This window comes from Triturus cristatus, chromosome 11 (genome assembly GCF_964204655.1).
Source record: "Triturus cristatus chromosome 11, aTriCri1.1, whole genome shotgun sequence".
Taxonomy (NCBI): Eukaryota; Metazoa; Chordata; class Amphibia; order Caudata; family Salamandridae; genus Triturus; species Triturus cristatus.
In genome coordinates, this window is record NC_140594.1 from 1,138,891,734 (window position 1) to 1,138,905,455 (window position 13,722).

A 13,722-nucleotide genomic window follows, 5' to 3' on the forward strand; every position below is an offset into this window, starting at 1 on the left:
ATTTTCCAAAAAGCAGAGTCCCCACTCACATGTGCTGGTAATAAATATGTTGCGGGCGGTAGACAATGAAAGGGCTGAACCCCGACCAGACATTCTAACTCTAGCATCTCTATATTAAAAAGCATTTCTAGGCAATATCTAGCATGTGAATAAAAGTAGGCAAGATCCACCGATGAATCTGGCAAAAGTCCCTAAGTATTTTGTGCACACTTGTTCTCTCACCTGAATGCAGCGCCATCTTGTAGCCATCGGATGTAACTGCAGCTCACAAAATGTTATATCAGAGAGCAAGTTGAGAGGACTCCAAGAGGCAGATGTCCATGGAAAGAGCCTCTCACGACAGCAGGAAGGTTGGATATTTCAAGATGGCAACATTTCCTGTCCAATGTCCTCACGTCCCGAACGCTCCCAAACGCTCAAAAGCCTCACCCTCACCGGGTAGATCTCTGGCTCCCAGTTAAAATCAAATCCTGAGCATGCTAGCGCTAGGATCAAAGAGAGAGGAGAGGGTTAGAGAGCTGCTATCTTGGTAAAGGCCTGAAACTGCTAGTTCCCAAGAGGGTCTGCACTTTCAGTTATGACTGACTGTGAGACGAGAAGATGAAGATTTTCTGCACCCAGCATACATTGCAGCATGCTTAGGCAAATGAGGAGCGAGACCCACCAATCCCTCGCCACTTCGCTGAAAGCTCCTCCTCTGCATAAAGAGAACACTTTTACAAGGGAGCAGAGTGGCGCAGCGGAAGCGTGCTGGGCCCATAACCCAGAGGTCGATGGATCGAAACCATCCTCTGCTATAATATTTCTTGTTTTTTCTTCTGAGAACCAATCTGTCATTTCCACGCTACCAGCAAGGAAAAGCGCAGGCTTGTGCTAGCTATGTGAGAAAAGACTTCTCAACTATCTGTCTCTGCTGAAATACAAGAGAGTGATCGCCAAAGGATCAACCCCATACTTTGAAAGTAAAGATACCCAATTATAAGCATAAATGACTGGTGGGACCGTCACACGTTTTTCTGGGCATGCTTTGAATGTCATTCTTACCTTTTCGTTCTGCTCTTATCATTCTCCTGGGCATTTCATGGAAGGCACTCTCTTTCTCTTCGCTGCTTTGCTTCCAATGCTGCCTAAATATGTTCATTTCCACTATTTGTACTACTGCTTTCCATTTCTTCTCTTCTGCACAGATTTGGCCTTGGTTTCAATCCCCAGTTCCTTACCCTCTACAAGAAACTTTCTACTGCTTTTCTTGTTGGTATCTAAACCAAATGCACCATTGAAACTGTTGCAAGATAGTCATTGAACTCGGGGTTGTAATCTTTAGAACCGAGAGCAACTTAACATAGGGCGTTGGTGGTATAGTGGTGAGCATAGCTGCTTCCCAAGCAGTTGACCCGGGTTCGATTCCCGGCCAATGCAGTGCAAGTTTTTATATGTTCTCCAAGCAGGATTTGTTTTAATGCAACATGTCACAAAACGGAAATATCATGAACAGATTAATCAGACGTTAAATTAAAAAAAAAATGAAATACTTAGGCAGGCATCTCGATCGCCCCATCTGCTACATTCATTGTCCTATTAGATGCTATTTTCCAAAAAGCAGAGTCACCACTCACATGTGCTGGTAATAAATATGTTGCGGGCGGTAGACAATGAAAGGGCTGAACCCCGACCAGACATTCTAACTCTAGCATCTCTATATTAAAAAGCATTTCTAGGCAATATCTAGCATGTGAATAAAAGTAGGCAAGATCCACCGATGAATCTGGCAAAAGTCCCCAACGATTTTGTGCACACTTGTTCTCTCACCTGAATGCAGCGCCACCTTGTAGCCATCGGATGTAAATGCAGCTCACAAAATGTTATATCAGAGAGCAAGTTGAGAGGACTCCAAGAGGCAGATGTCCATGGAAAGAGCCTCTCACGACAGCAGGAAGGTTGGATATTTCAAGATGGCAACATTTCCTGTCCAATGTCCTCACGTCCCGAACGCTCCCAAACGCTCAAAAGCCTCGCCCTCACCGGGTAGATCTCTGGCTCCCAGTTAAAATCAAATCCTGAGCATGCTAGCGCTAGGATCAAAGAGAGAGGAGAGGGTTAGAGAGCTGCTATCTTGGTAAAGGCCTGAAACTGCTAGTTCCCAAGAGGGTCTGCACTTTCAGTTATGACTGACTGTGAGACGAGAAGATGAAGATTTTCTGCACCCAGCATACATTGCAGCATGCTTAGGCAAATGAGGAGCGAGACCCACCAATCCCTCGCCACTTCGCTGAAAGCTCCTCCTCTGCATAAAGAGAACACTTTTACAAGGGAGCGGAGTGGCGCAGCGGAAGCGTGCTGGGCCCATAACCCAGAGGTCGATGGATCGAAACCATCCTCTGCTATAATATTTCTTGTTTTTTCTTCTGAGAACCAATCTGTCATTTCCACGCTACCAGCAAGGAAAAGCGCAGGCTTGTGCTAGCTATGTGAGAAAAGACTTCTCAACTATCTGTCTCTGCTGAAACACAACAGAGTGATCGCCAAAGGATCAACCCCATACTTTGAAAGTAAAGATACCCAATTATAAGCATAAATGACTGGTGGGACCGTCACACGTTTTTCTGGGCATGCTTTGAATGTCATTCTTGCCTTTTCGTTCTGCTCTTATCATTCTCCTGGGCATTTCATGGAAGGCACTCTCTTTCTCTTCGCTGCTTTGCTTCCAATGCTGCCTAAATATGTTCATTTCCACTATTTGTACTACTGCTTTCCATTTCTTCTCTTCTGCACAGATTTGGCCTTGGTTTCAATCCCCAGTTCCTTACCCTCTACAAGAAACTTTCTACTGCTTTTCATGTTGGTATCTAAACCAAATGCACCATTGAAACTGGTGCAAGATAGTCATTGAACTCGGGGTTGTAATCTTTAGAACCGAGAGCACCCACATCATAGGGCGTTGGTGGTATAGTGGTGAGCATAGCTGCTTCCCAAGCAGTTGACCCGGGTTTGATTCCCGGCCAATGCAGTGCAAATTTTTATATGTTCTCCAAGCAGGATTTGTTTTAATGCAACATGTCACAAAACGGAAATATAATGAACAGATTAATCAGACGTTAAATTAAAAAAAAAAATGAAATACTTAGGCAGGCATCTCGATCGCCCCATCTGCTACATTCATTGTCCTATTAGATGCTATTTTCCAAAAAGCAGAGTCCCCACTCACATGTGCTGGTAATAAATATGTTGCGGGCGGTAGACAATGAAAGGGCTGAACCCCGACCAGACATTCTAACTCTAGCATCTCTATATTAAAAAGCATTTCTAGGCAATATCTAGCATGTGAATAAAAGTAGGCAAGATCCACCGATGAATCTGGCAAAAGTCCCCAACGATTTTGTGCACACTTGTTCTCTCACCTGAATGCAGCGCCACCTTGTAGCCATCGGATGTAACTGCAGCTCACAAAATGTTATATCAGAGAGCCAGTTGAGAGGACTCCAAGAGGCAGATGTCCATGGAAAGAGCCTCTCACGACAGCAGGAAGGTTGGATATTTCAAGATGGCAACATTTCCTGTCCAATGTCCTCACGTCCCGAATGCTCCCAAACGCTCAAAAGCCTCACCCTCACCGGGTAGATCTCTGGCTCCCAGTTAAAATCAAATCCTGAGCATGCTAGCGCTAGGATCAAAGAGAGAGGAGAGGGTTAGAGAGCTGCTATCTTGGTAAAGGCCTGAAACTGCTAGTTCCCAAGAGGGTCTGCACTTTCAGTTATGACTGACTGTGAGACGAGAAGATGAAGATTTTCTGCACCCAGCATACATTGCAGCATGCTTAGGCAAATGAGGAGCGAGACCCACCAATCCCTCGCCACTTCGCTGAAAGCTCCTCCTCTGCATAAAGAGAACACTTTTAAAAGGGAGCAGAGTGGCGCAGCGGAAGCGTGCTGGGCCCATAACCCAGAGGTCGATGGATCGAAACCATCCTCTGCTATAATATTTCTTGTTTTTTCTTCTGAGAACCAATCTGTCATTTCCACGCTACCAGCAAGGAAAAGCGCAGGCTTGTGCTAGCTATGTGAGAAAAGACTTCTCAACTATCTGTCTCTGCTGAAACACAACAGAGTGATCGCCAAAGGATCAACCCCATACTTTGAAAGTAAAGATACCCAATTATAAGCATAAATGACTGGTGGGACCGTCACACGTTTTTCTGGGCATGCTTTGAATGTCATTCTTGCCTTTTCGTTCTGCTCTTATCATTCTCCTGGGCATTTCATGGAAGGCACTCTCTTTCTCTTCGCTGCTTTGCTTCCAATGCTGCCTAAATATGTTCATTTCCACTATTTGTACTACTGCTTTCCATTTCTTCTCTTCTGCACAGATTTGGCCTTGGTTTCAATCCCCAGTTCCTTACCCTCTACAAGAAACTTTCTACTGTTTTTCATGTTGGTATCTAAACCAAATGCACCATTGAAACTGGTGCAAGATAGTCATTAAACTCGGGGTTGTAATCTTTAGAACCGAGAGCACCCACATCATAGGGCGTTGGTGGTATAGTGGTGAGCATAGCTGCTTCCCAAGCAGTTGACCCGGGTTCGATTCCCGGCCAATGCAGTGCAAATTTTTATATGTTCTCCAAGCAGGATTTGTTTTAATGCAACATGTCACAAAACGGAAATATCATGAACAGATTATTCAGACGTTAAATTAAAAAAAAAATGAAATACTTAGGCAGGCATCTCGATCGCCCCATCTGCTACATTCATTGTCCTATTAGATGCTATTTTCCAAAAAGCAGAGTCACCACTCACATGTGCTGGTAATAAATATGTTGCGGGCGGTAGACAATGAAAGGGCTGAACCCCGACCAGACATTCTAACTCTAGCATCTCTATATTAAAAAGCCTTTCTAGGCAATATCTAGCATGTGAATAAAAGTAGGCAAGATCCACCGATGAATCTGGCAAAAGTCCCCAAGTATTTTGTGCACACTTGTTCTCTCACCTGAATGCAGCGCCATCTTGTAGCCATCGGATGTAACTGCAGCTCACAAAATGTTATATCAGAGAGCAAGTTGAGAGGACTCCAAGAGGCAGATGTCCATGGAAAGAGCCTCTCACGACAGCAGGAAGGTTGGATATTTCAAGATGGCAACATTTCCTGTCCAATGTCCTCACGTCCCGAACGCTCCCAAACGCTCAAAAGCCTCGCCCTCACCGGGTAGATCTCTGGCTCCCAGTTAAAATCAAATCCTGAGCATGCTAGCGCTAGGATCAAAGAGAGAGGAGAGGGTTAGAGAGCTGCTATCTTGGTAAAGGCCTGAAACTGCTAGTTCCCAAGAGGGTCTGCACTTTCAGTTATGACTGACTGTGAGACGAGAAGATGAAGATTTTCTGCACCCAGCATACATTGCAGCATGCTTAGGCAAATGAGGAGCGAGACCCACCAATCCCTCGCCACTTCGCTGAAAGCTCCTCCTCTGCATAAAGAGAACACTTTTACAAGGGAGCGGAGTGGCGCAGCGGAAGCGTGCTGGGCCCATAACCCAGAGGTCGATGGATCGAAACCATCCTCTGCTATAATATTTCTTGTTTTTTCTTCTGAGAACCAATCTGTCATTTCCACGCTACCAGCAAGGAAAAGCGCAGGCTTGTGCTAGCTATGTGAGAAAAGACTTCTCAACTATCTGTCTCTGCTGAAACACAACAGAGTGATCGCCAAAGGATCAACCCCATACTTTGAAAGTAAAGATACCCAATTATAAGCATAAATGACTGGTGGGACCGTCACACGTTTTTCTGGGCATGCTTTGAATGTCATTCTTGCCTTTTCGTTCTGCTCTTATCATTCTCCTGGGCATTTCATGGAAGGCACTCTCTTTCTCTTCGCTGCTTTGCTTCCAATGCTGCCTAAATATGTTCATTTCCACTATTTGTACTACTGCTTTCCATTTCTTCTCTTCTGCACAGATTTGGCCTTGGTTTCAATCCCCAGTTCCTTACCCTCTACAAGAAACTTTCTACTGCTTTTCATGTTGGTATCTAAACCAAATGCACCATTGAAACTGGTGCAAGATAGTCATTGAACTCGGGGTTGTAATCTTTAGAACCGAGAGCACCCACATCATAGGGCGTTGGTGGTATAGTGGTGAGCATAGCTGCTTCCCAAGCAGTTGACCCGGGGTTGATTCCCGGCCAATGCAGTGCAAATTTTTATATGTTCTCCAAGCAGGATTTGTTTTAATGCAACATGTCACAAAACGGAAATATAATGAACAGATTAATCAGACGTTAAATTAAAAAAAAAAATGAAATACTTAGGCAGGCATCTCGATCGCCCCATCTGCTACATTCATTGTCCTATTAGATGCTATTTTCCAAAAAGCAGAGTCCCCACTCACATGTGCTGGTAATAAATATGTTGCGGGCGGTAGACAATGAAAGGGCTGAACCCCGACCAGACATTCTAACTCTAGCATCTCTATATTAAAAAGCATTTCTAGGCAATATCTAGCATGTGAATAAAAGTAGGCAAGATCCACCGATGAATCTGGCAAAAGTCCCCAACGATTTTGTGCACACTTGTTCTCTCACCTGAATGCAGCGCCACCTTGTAGCCATCGGATGTAACTGCAGCTCACAAAATGTTATATCAGAGAGCCAGTTGAGAGGACTCCAAGAGGCAGATGTCCATGGAAAGAGCCTCTCACGACAGCAGGAAGGTTGGATATTTCAAGATGGCAACATTTCCTGTCCAATGTCCTCACGTCCCGAATGCTCCCAAACGCTCAAAAGCCTCACCCTCACCGGGTAGATCTCTGGCTCCCAGTTAAAATCAAATCCTGAGCATGCTAGCGCTAGGATCAAAGAGAGAGGAGAGGGTTAGAGAGCTGCTATCTTGGTAAAGGCCTGAAACTGCTAGTTCCCAAGAGGGTCTGCACTTTCAGTTATGACTGACTGTGAGACGAGAAGATGAAGATTTTCTGCACCCAGCATACATTGCAGCATGCTTAGGCAAATGAGGAGCGAGACCCACCAATCCCTCGCCACTTCGCTGAAAGCTCCTCCTCTGCATAAAGAGAACACTTTTACAAGGGAGCAGAGTGGCGCAGCGGAAGCGTGCTGGGCCCATAACCCAGAGGTTGATGGATCGAAACCATCCTCTGCTATAATATTTCTTGTTTTTTCTTCTGAGAACCAATCTGTCATTTCCACGCTACCAGCAAGGAAAAGCGCAGGCTTGTGCTAGCTATGTGAGAAAAGACTTCTCAACTATCTGTCTCTGCTGAAACACAACAGAGTGATCGCCAAAGGATCAACCCCATACTTTGAAAGTAAAGATACCCAATTATAAGCATAAATGACTGGTGGGACCGTCACACGTTTTTCTGGGCATGCTTTGAATGTCATTCTTGCCTTTTCGTTCTGCTCTTATCATTCTCCTGGGCATTTCATGGAAGGCACTCTCTTTCTCTTCGCTGCTTTGCTTCCAATGCTGCCTAAATATGTTCATTTCCACTATTTGTACTACTGCTTTCCATTTCTTCTCTTCTGCACAGATTTGGCCTTGGTTTCAATCCCCAGTTCCTTACCCTCTACAAGAAACTTTCTACTGTTTTTCATGTTGGTATCTAAACCAAATGCACCATTGAAACTGGTGCAAGATAGTCATTAAACTCGGGGTTGTAATCTTTAGAACCGAGAGCACCCACATCATAGGGCGTTGGTGGTATAGTGGTGAGCATAGCTGCTTCCCAAGCAGTTGACCCGGGTTCGATTCCCGGCCAATGCAGTGCAAATTTTTATATGTTCTCCAAGCAGGATTTGTTTTAATGCAACATGTCACAAAACGGAAATATCATGAACAGATTATTCAGACGTTAAATTAAAAAAAAAATGAAATACTTAGGCAGGCATCTCGATCGCCCCATCTGCTACATTCATTGTCCTATTAGATGCTATTTTCCAAAAAGCAGAGTCACCACTCACATGTGCTGGTAATAAATATGTTGCGGGCGGTAGACAATGAAAGGGCTGAACCCCGACCAGACATTCTAACTCTAGCATCTCTATATTAAAAAGCCTTTCTAGGCAATATCTAGCATGTGAATAAAAGTAGGCAAGATCCACCGATGAATCTGGCAAAAGTCCCTAAGTATTTTGTGCACACTTGTTCTCTCACCTGAATGCAGCGCCATCTTGTAGCCATCGGATGTAACTGCAGCTCACAAAATGTTATATCAGAGAGCAAGTTGAGAGGACTCCAAGAGGCAGATGTCCATGGAAAGAGCCTCTCACGACAGCAGGAAGGTTGGATATTTCAAGATGGCAACATTTCCTGTCCAATGTCCTCACGTCCCGAACGCTCCCAAACGCTCAAAAGCCTCACCCTCACCGGGTAGATCTCTGGCTCCCAGTTAAAATCAAATCCTGAGCATGCTAGCGCTAGGATCAAAGAGAGAGGAGAGGGTTAGAGAGCTGCTATCTTGGTAAAGGCCTGAAACTGCTAGTTCCCAAGAGGGTCTGCACTTTCAGTTATGACTGACTGTGAGACGAGAAGATGAAGATTTTCTGCACCCAGCATACATTGCAGCATGCTTAGGCAAATGAGGAGCGAGACCCACCAATCCCTCGCCACTTCGCTGAAAGCTCCTCCTCTGCATAAAGAGAACACTTTTACAAGGGAGCAGAGTGGCGCAGCGGAAGCGTGCTGGGCCCATAACCCAGAGGTCGATGGATCGAAACCATCCTCTGCTATAATATTTCTTGTTTTTTCTTCTGAGAACCAATCTGTCATTTCCACGCTACCAGCAAGGAAAAGCGCAGGCTTGTGCTAGCTATGTGAGAAAAGACTTCTCAACTATCTGTCTCTGCTGAAATACAAGAGAGTGATCGCCAAAGGATCAACCCCATACTTTGAAAGTAAAGATACCCAATTATAAGCATAAATGACTGGTGGGACCGTCACACGTTTTTCTGGGCATGCTTTGAATGTCATTCTTACCTTTTCGTTCTGCTCTTATCATTCTCCTGGGCATTTCATGGAAGGCACTCTCTTTCTCTTCGCTGCTTTGCTTCCAATGCTGCCTAAATATGTTCATTTCCACTATTTGTACTACTGCTTTCCATTTCTTCTCTTCTGCACAGATTTGGCCTTGGTTTCAATCCCCAGTTCCTTACCCTCTACAAGAAACTTTCTACTGCTTTTCTTGTTGGTATCTAAACCAAATGCACCATTGAAACTGTTGCAAGATAGTCATTGAACTCGGGGTTGTAATCTTTAGAACCGAGAGCAACTTAACATAGGGCGTTGGTGGTATAGTGGTGAGCATAGCTGCTTCCCAAGCAGTTGACCCGGGTTCGATTCCCGGCCAATGCAGTGCAAGTTTTTATATGTTCTCCAAGCAGGATTTGTTTTAATGCAACATGTCACAAAACGGAAATATCATGAACAGATTAATCAGACGTTAAATTAAAAAAAAAATGAAATACTTAGGCAGGCATCTCGATCGCCCCATCTGCTACATTCATTGTCCTATTAGATGCTATTTTCCAAAAAGCAGAGTCACCACTCACATGTGCTGGTAATAAATATGTTGCGGGCGGTAGACAATGAAAGGGCTGAACCCCGACCAGACATTCTAACTCTAGCATCTCTATATTAAAAAGCATTTCTAGGCAATATCTAGCATGTGAATAAAAGTAGGCAAGATCCACCGATGAATCTGGCAAAAGTCCCCAACGATTTTGTGCACACTTGTTCTCTCACCTGAATGCAGCGCCACCTTGTAGCCATCGGATGTAAATGCAGCTCACAAAATGTTATATCAGAGAGCAAGTTGAGAGGACTCCAAGAGGCAGATGTCCATGGAAAGAGCCTCTCACGACAGCAGGAAGGTTGGATATTTCAAGATGGCAACATTTCCTGTCCAATGTCCTCACGTCCCGAACGCTCCCAAACGCTCAAAAGCCTCGCCCTCACCGGGTAGATCTCTGGCTCCCAGTTAAAATCAAATCCTGAGCATGCTAGCGCTAGGATCAAAGAGGGAGGAGAGGGTTAGAGAGCTGCTATCTTGGTAAAGGCCTGAAACTGCTAGTTCCCAAGAGGGTCTGCACTTTCAGTTATGACTGACTGTGAGACGAGAAGATGAAGATTTTCTGCACCCAGCATACATTGCAGCATGCTTAGGCAAATGAGGAGCGAGACCCACCAATCCCTCGCCACTTCGCTGAAAGCTCCTCCTCTGCATAAAGAGAACACTTTTACAAGGGAGCAGAGTGGCGCAGCGGAAGCGTGCTGGGCCCATAACCCAGAGGTCGATGGATCGAAACCATCCTCTGCTATAATATTTCTTGTTTTTTCTTCTGAGAACCAATCTGTCATTTCCACGCTACCAGCAAGGAAAAGCGCAGGCTTGTGCTAGCTATGTGAGAAAAGACTTCTCAACTATCTGTCTCTGCTGAAATACAAGAGAGTGATCGTCAAAGGATCAACCCCATACTTTGAAAGTAAAGATACCCAATTATAAGCATAAATGACTGGTGGGACCGTCACACGTTTTTCTGGGCATGCTTTGAATGTCATTCTTGCCTTTTCGTTCTGCTCTTATCATTCTCCTGGGCATTTCATGGAAGGCACTCTCTTTCTCTTCGCTGCTTTGCTTCCAATGCTGCCTAAATATGTTCATTTCCACTATTTGTACTACTGCTTTCCATTTCTTCTCTTCTGCACAGATTTGGCCTTGGTTTCAATCCCCAGTTCCTTACCCTCTACAAGAAACTTTCTACTGCTTTTCATGTTGGTATCTAAACCAAATGCACCATTGAAACTGTTGCAAGATAGTCATTGAACTCGGGGTTGTAATCTTTAGAACCGAGAGCAACCACAACATAGGGCGTTGGTGGTATAGTGGTGAGCATAGCTGCTTCCCAAGCAGTTGACCCGGGTTCGATTCCCGGCCAATGCAGTGCAAATTTTTATATGTTCTCCAAGCAGGATTTGTTTTAATGCAACATGTCACAAAACGGAAATATCATGAACAGATTAATCAGACGTTAAATAAAAAAAAAAATGAAATACTTAGGCAGGCATCTCGATCGCCCCATCTGCTACATTCATTGTCCTATTAGATGCTATTTTCCAAAAAGCAGAGTCACCACTCACATGTGCTGGTAATAAATATGTTGCGGGCGGTAGACAATGAAAGGGCTGAACCCTGACCAGACATTCTAACTCTAGCATCTCTATATTAAAAAGCCTTTCTAGGCAATATCTAGCATGTGAATAAAAGTAGGCAAGATCCACCGATGAATCTGGCAAAAGTCCCCAACGATTTTGTGCACACTTGTTCTCTCACCTGAATGCAGCGCCATCTTGTAGCCATCGGATGTAACTGCAGCTCACAAAATGTTATATCAGAGAGCAAGTTGAGAGGACTCCAAGAGGCAGATGTCCATGGAAATAGCCTCTCACGACAGCAGGAAGGTTGGATATTTCAAGATGGCAACATTTCCTGTCCAACGTCCTCACGTCCCGAACGCTCCCAAACGCTCAAAAGCCTCGCCCTCACCGGGTAGATCTCTGGCTCCCAGTTAAAATCAAATCCTGAGCATGCTAGCGCTAGGATCAAAGAGAGAGGAGAGGGTTAGAGAGCTGCTATCTTGGTAAAGGCCTGAAACTGCTAGTTCCCAAGAGGGTCTGCACTTTCAGTTATGACTGACTGTGAGACGAGAAGATGAAGATTTTCTGCACCCAGCATACATTGCAGCATGCTTAGGCAAATGAGGAGCGAGACCCACCAATCCCTCGCCACTTCGCTGAAAGCTCCTCCTCTGCATAAAGAGAACACTTTTACAAGGGAGCAGAGTGGCGCAGCGGAAGTGTGCTGGGCCCATAACCCAGAGGTCGATGGATCGAAACCATCCTCTGCTATAATATTTCTTGTTTTTTCTTCTGAGAACCAATCTGTCATTTCCACGCTACCAGCAAGGAAAAGCGCAGGCTTGTGCTAGCTATGTGAGAAAAGACTTCTCAACTATCTGTCTCTGCTGAAATACAAGAGAGTGATCGCCAAAGGATCAACCCTATACTTTGAAAGTAAAGATACCCAATTATAAGCATAAATGACTGGTGGGACCGTCACACGTTTTTCTGGGCATGCTTTGAATGTCATTCTTGCCTTTTCGTTCTGCTCTTATCATTCTCCTGGGCATTTCATGGAAGGCACTCTCTTTCTCTTCGCTGCTTTGCTTCCAATGCTGCCTAAATATGTTCATTTCCACTATTTGTACTACTGCTTTCCATTTCTTCTCTTCTGCACAGATTTGGCCTTGGTTTCAATCCCCAGTTCCTTACCCTCTACAAGAAACTTTCTACTGCTTTTCATGTTGGTATCTAAACCAAATGCACCATTGAAACTGTTGCAAGATAGTCATTGAACTCGGGGTTGTAATCTTTAGAACCGAGAGCAACCACAACATAGGGCGTTGGTGGTATAGTGGTGAGCATAGCTGCTTCCCAAGCAGTTGACCCGGGTTCGATTCCCGGCCAATGCAGTGCAAATTTTTATATGTTCTCCAAGCAGGATTTGTTTTAATGCAACATGTCACAAAACGGAAATATCATGAACAGATTAATCAGACGTTAAATTAAAAAAAAACATGAAATACTTAGGCAGGCATCTCGATCGCCCCATCTGCTACATTCATTGTCCTATTAGATGCTATTTTCCAAAAAGCAGAGTCACCACTCACATGTGCTGGTAATAAATATGTTGCGGGCGGTAGACAATGAAAGGGCTGAACCCTGACCAGACATTCTAACTCTAGCATCTCTATATTAAAAAGCCTTTCTAGGCAATATCTAGCATGTGAATAAAAGTAGGCAAGATCCACCGATGAATCTGGCAAAAGTCCCCAAGTATTTTGTGCACACTTGTTCTCTCACCTGAATGCAGCGCCATCTTGTAGCCATCGGATGTAACTGCAGCTCACAAAATGTTATATCAGAGAGCAAGTTGAGAGGACTCCAAGAGGCAGATGTCCATGGAAAGAGCCTCTCACGACAGCAGGAAGGTTGGATATTTCAAGATGGCAACATTTCCTGTCCAACGTCCTCACGTCCCGAACGCTCCCAAACGCTCAAAAGCCTCGCCCTCACCGGGTAGATCTCTGGCTCCCAGTTAAAATCAAATCCTGAGCATGCTAGCGCTAGGATCAAAGAGAGAGGAGAGGGTTAGAGAGCTGCTATCTTGGTAAAGGCCTGAAACTGCTAGTTCCCAAGAGGGTCTGCACTTTCAGTTATGACTGACTGTGAGACGAGAAGATGAAGATTTTCTGCACCCAGCATACATTGCAGCATGCTTAGGCAAATGAGGAGCGAGACCCACCAATCCCTCGCCACTTCGCTGAAAGCTCCTCCTCTGCATAAAGAGAACACTTTTACAAGGGAGCAGAGTGGCGCAGCGGAAGCGTGCTGGGCCCATAACCCAGAGGTCGATGGATCGAAACCATCCTCTGCTATAATATTTCTTGTTTTTTCTTCTGAGAACCAATCTGTCATTTCCACGCTACCAGCAAGGAAAAGCGCAGGCTTGTGCTAGCTATGTGAGAAAAGACTTCTCAACTATCTGTCTCTGCTGAAATACAAGAGAGTGATCGCCAAAGGATCAACCCCATACTTTGAAAGTAAAGATACCCAATTATAAGCATAAATGACTGGTGGGACCGTCACACGTTTTTC

At 44.8% G+C, this 13,722-nt stretch overlaps 7 non-coding genes across 7 annotated transcripts; all 7 read left to right on the forward strand.

Moving 5' to 3' along the window:
- The first annotated feature begins 1,347 nt into the window (after positions 1 to 1,347).
- Positions 1,348 to 1,419, forward strand: TRNAG-CCC (transfer RNA glycine (anticodon CCC)). Its single transcript has one exon. It is a non-coding gene; the product is annotated as a tRNA-Gly (tRNA).
- Positions 1,420 to 2,935: 1,516 nt separating this feature from the next.
- Positions 2,936 to 3,007, forward strand: TRNAG-CCC (transfer RNA glycine (anticodon CCC)). Its single transcript has one exon. It is a non-coding gene; the product is annotated as a tRNA-Gly (tRNA).
- Positions 3,008 to 4,524: 1,517 nt separating this feature from the next.
- On the forward strand, positions 4,525 to 4,596 carry TRNAG-CCC (transfer RNA glycine (anticodon CCC)). Its single transcript has one exon. It is a non-coding gene; the product is annotated as a tRNA-Gly (tRNA).
- A 3,105-nt stretch (positions 4,597 to 7,701) lies between these two features.
- Positions 7,702 to 7,773, forward strand: TRNAG-CCC (transfer RNA glycine (anticodon CCC)). Its single transcript has one exon. It is a non-coding gene; the product is annotated as a tRNA-Gly (tRNA).
- A 1,515-nt stretch (positions 7,774 to 9,288) lies between these two features.
- TRNAG-CCC (transfer RNA glycine (anticodon CCC)) lies at positions 9,289 to 9,360 on the forward strand. The gene has a single exon. It is a non-coding gene; the product is annotated as a tRNA-Gly (tRNA).
- A 1,516-nt stretch (positions 9,361 to 10,876) lies between these two features.
- TRNAG-CCC (transfer RNA glycine (anticodon CCC)) lies at positions 10,877 to 10,948 on the forward strand. Its single transcript has one exon. It is a non-coding gene; the product is annotated as a tRNA-Gly (tRNA).
- A 1,516-nt stretch (positions 10,949 to 12,464) lies between these two features.
- TRNAG-CCC (transfer RNA glycine (anticodon CCC)) lies at positions 12,465 to 12,536 on the forward strand. Its single transcript has one exon. It is a non-coding gene; the product is annotated as a tRNA-Gly (tRNA).
- The last annotated feature ends 1,186 nt before the right edge of the window (positions 12,537 to 13,722 follow it).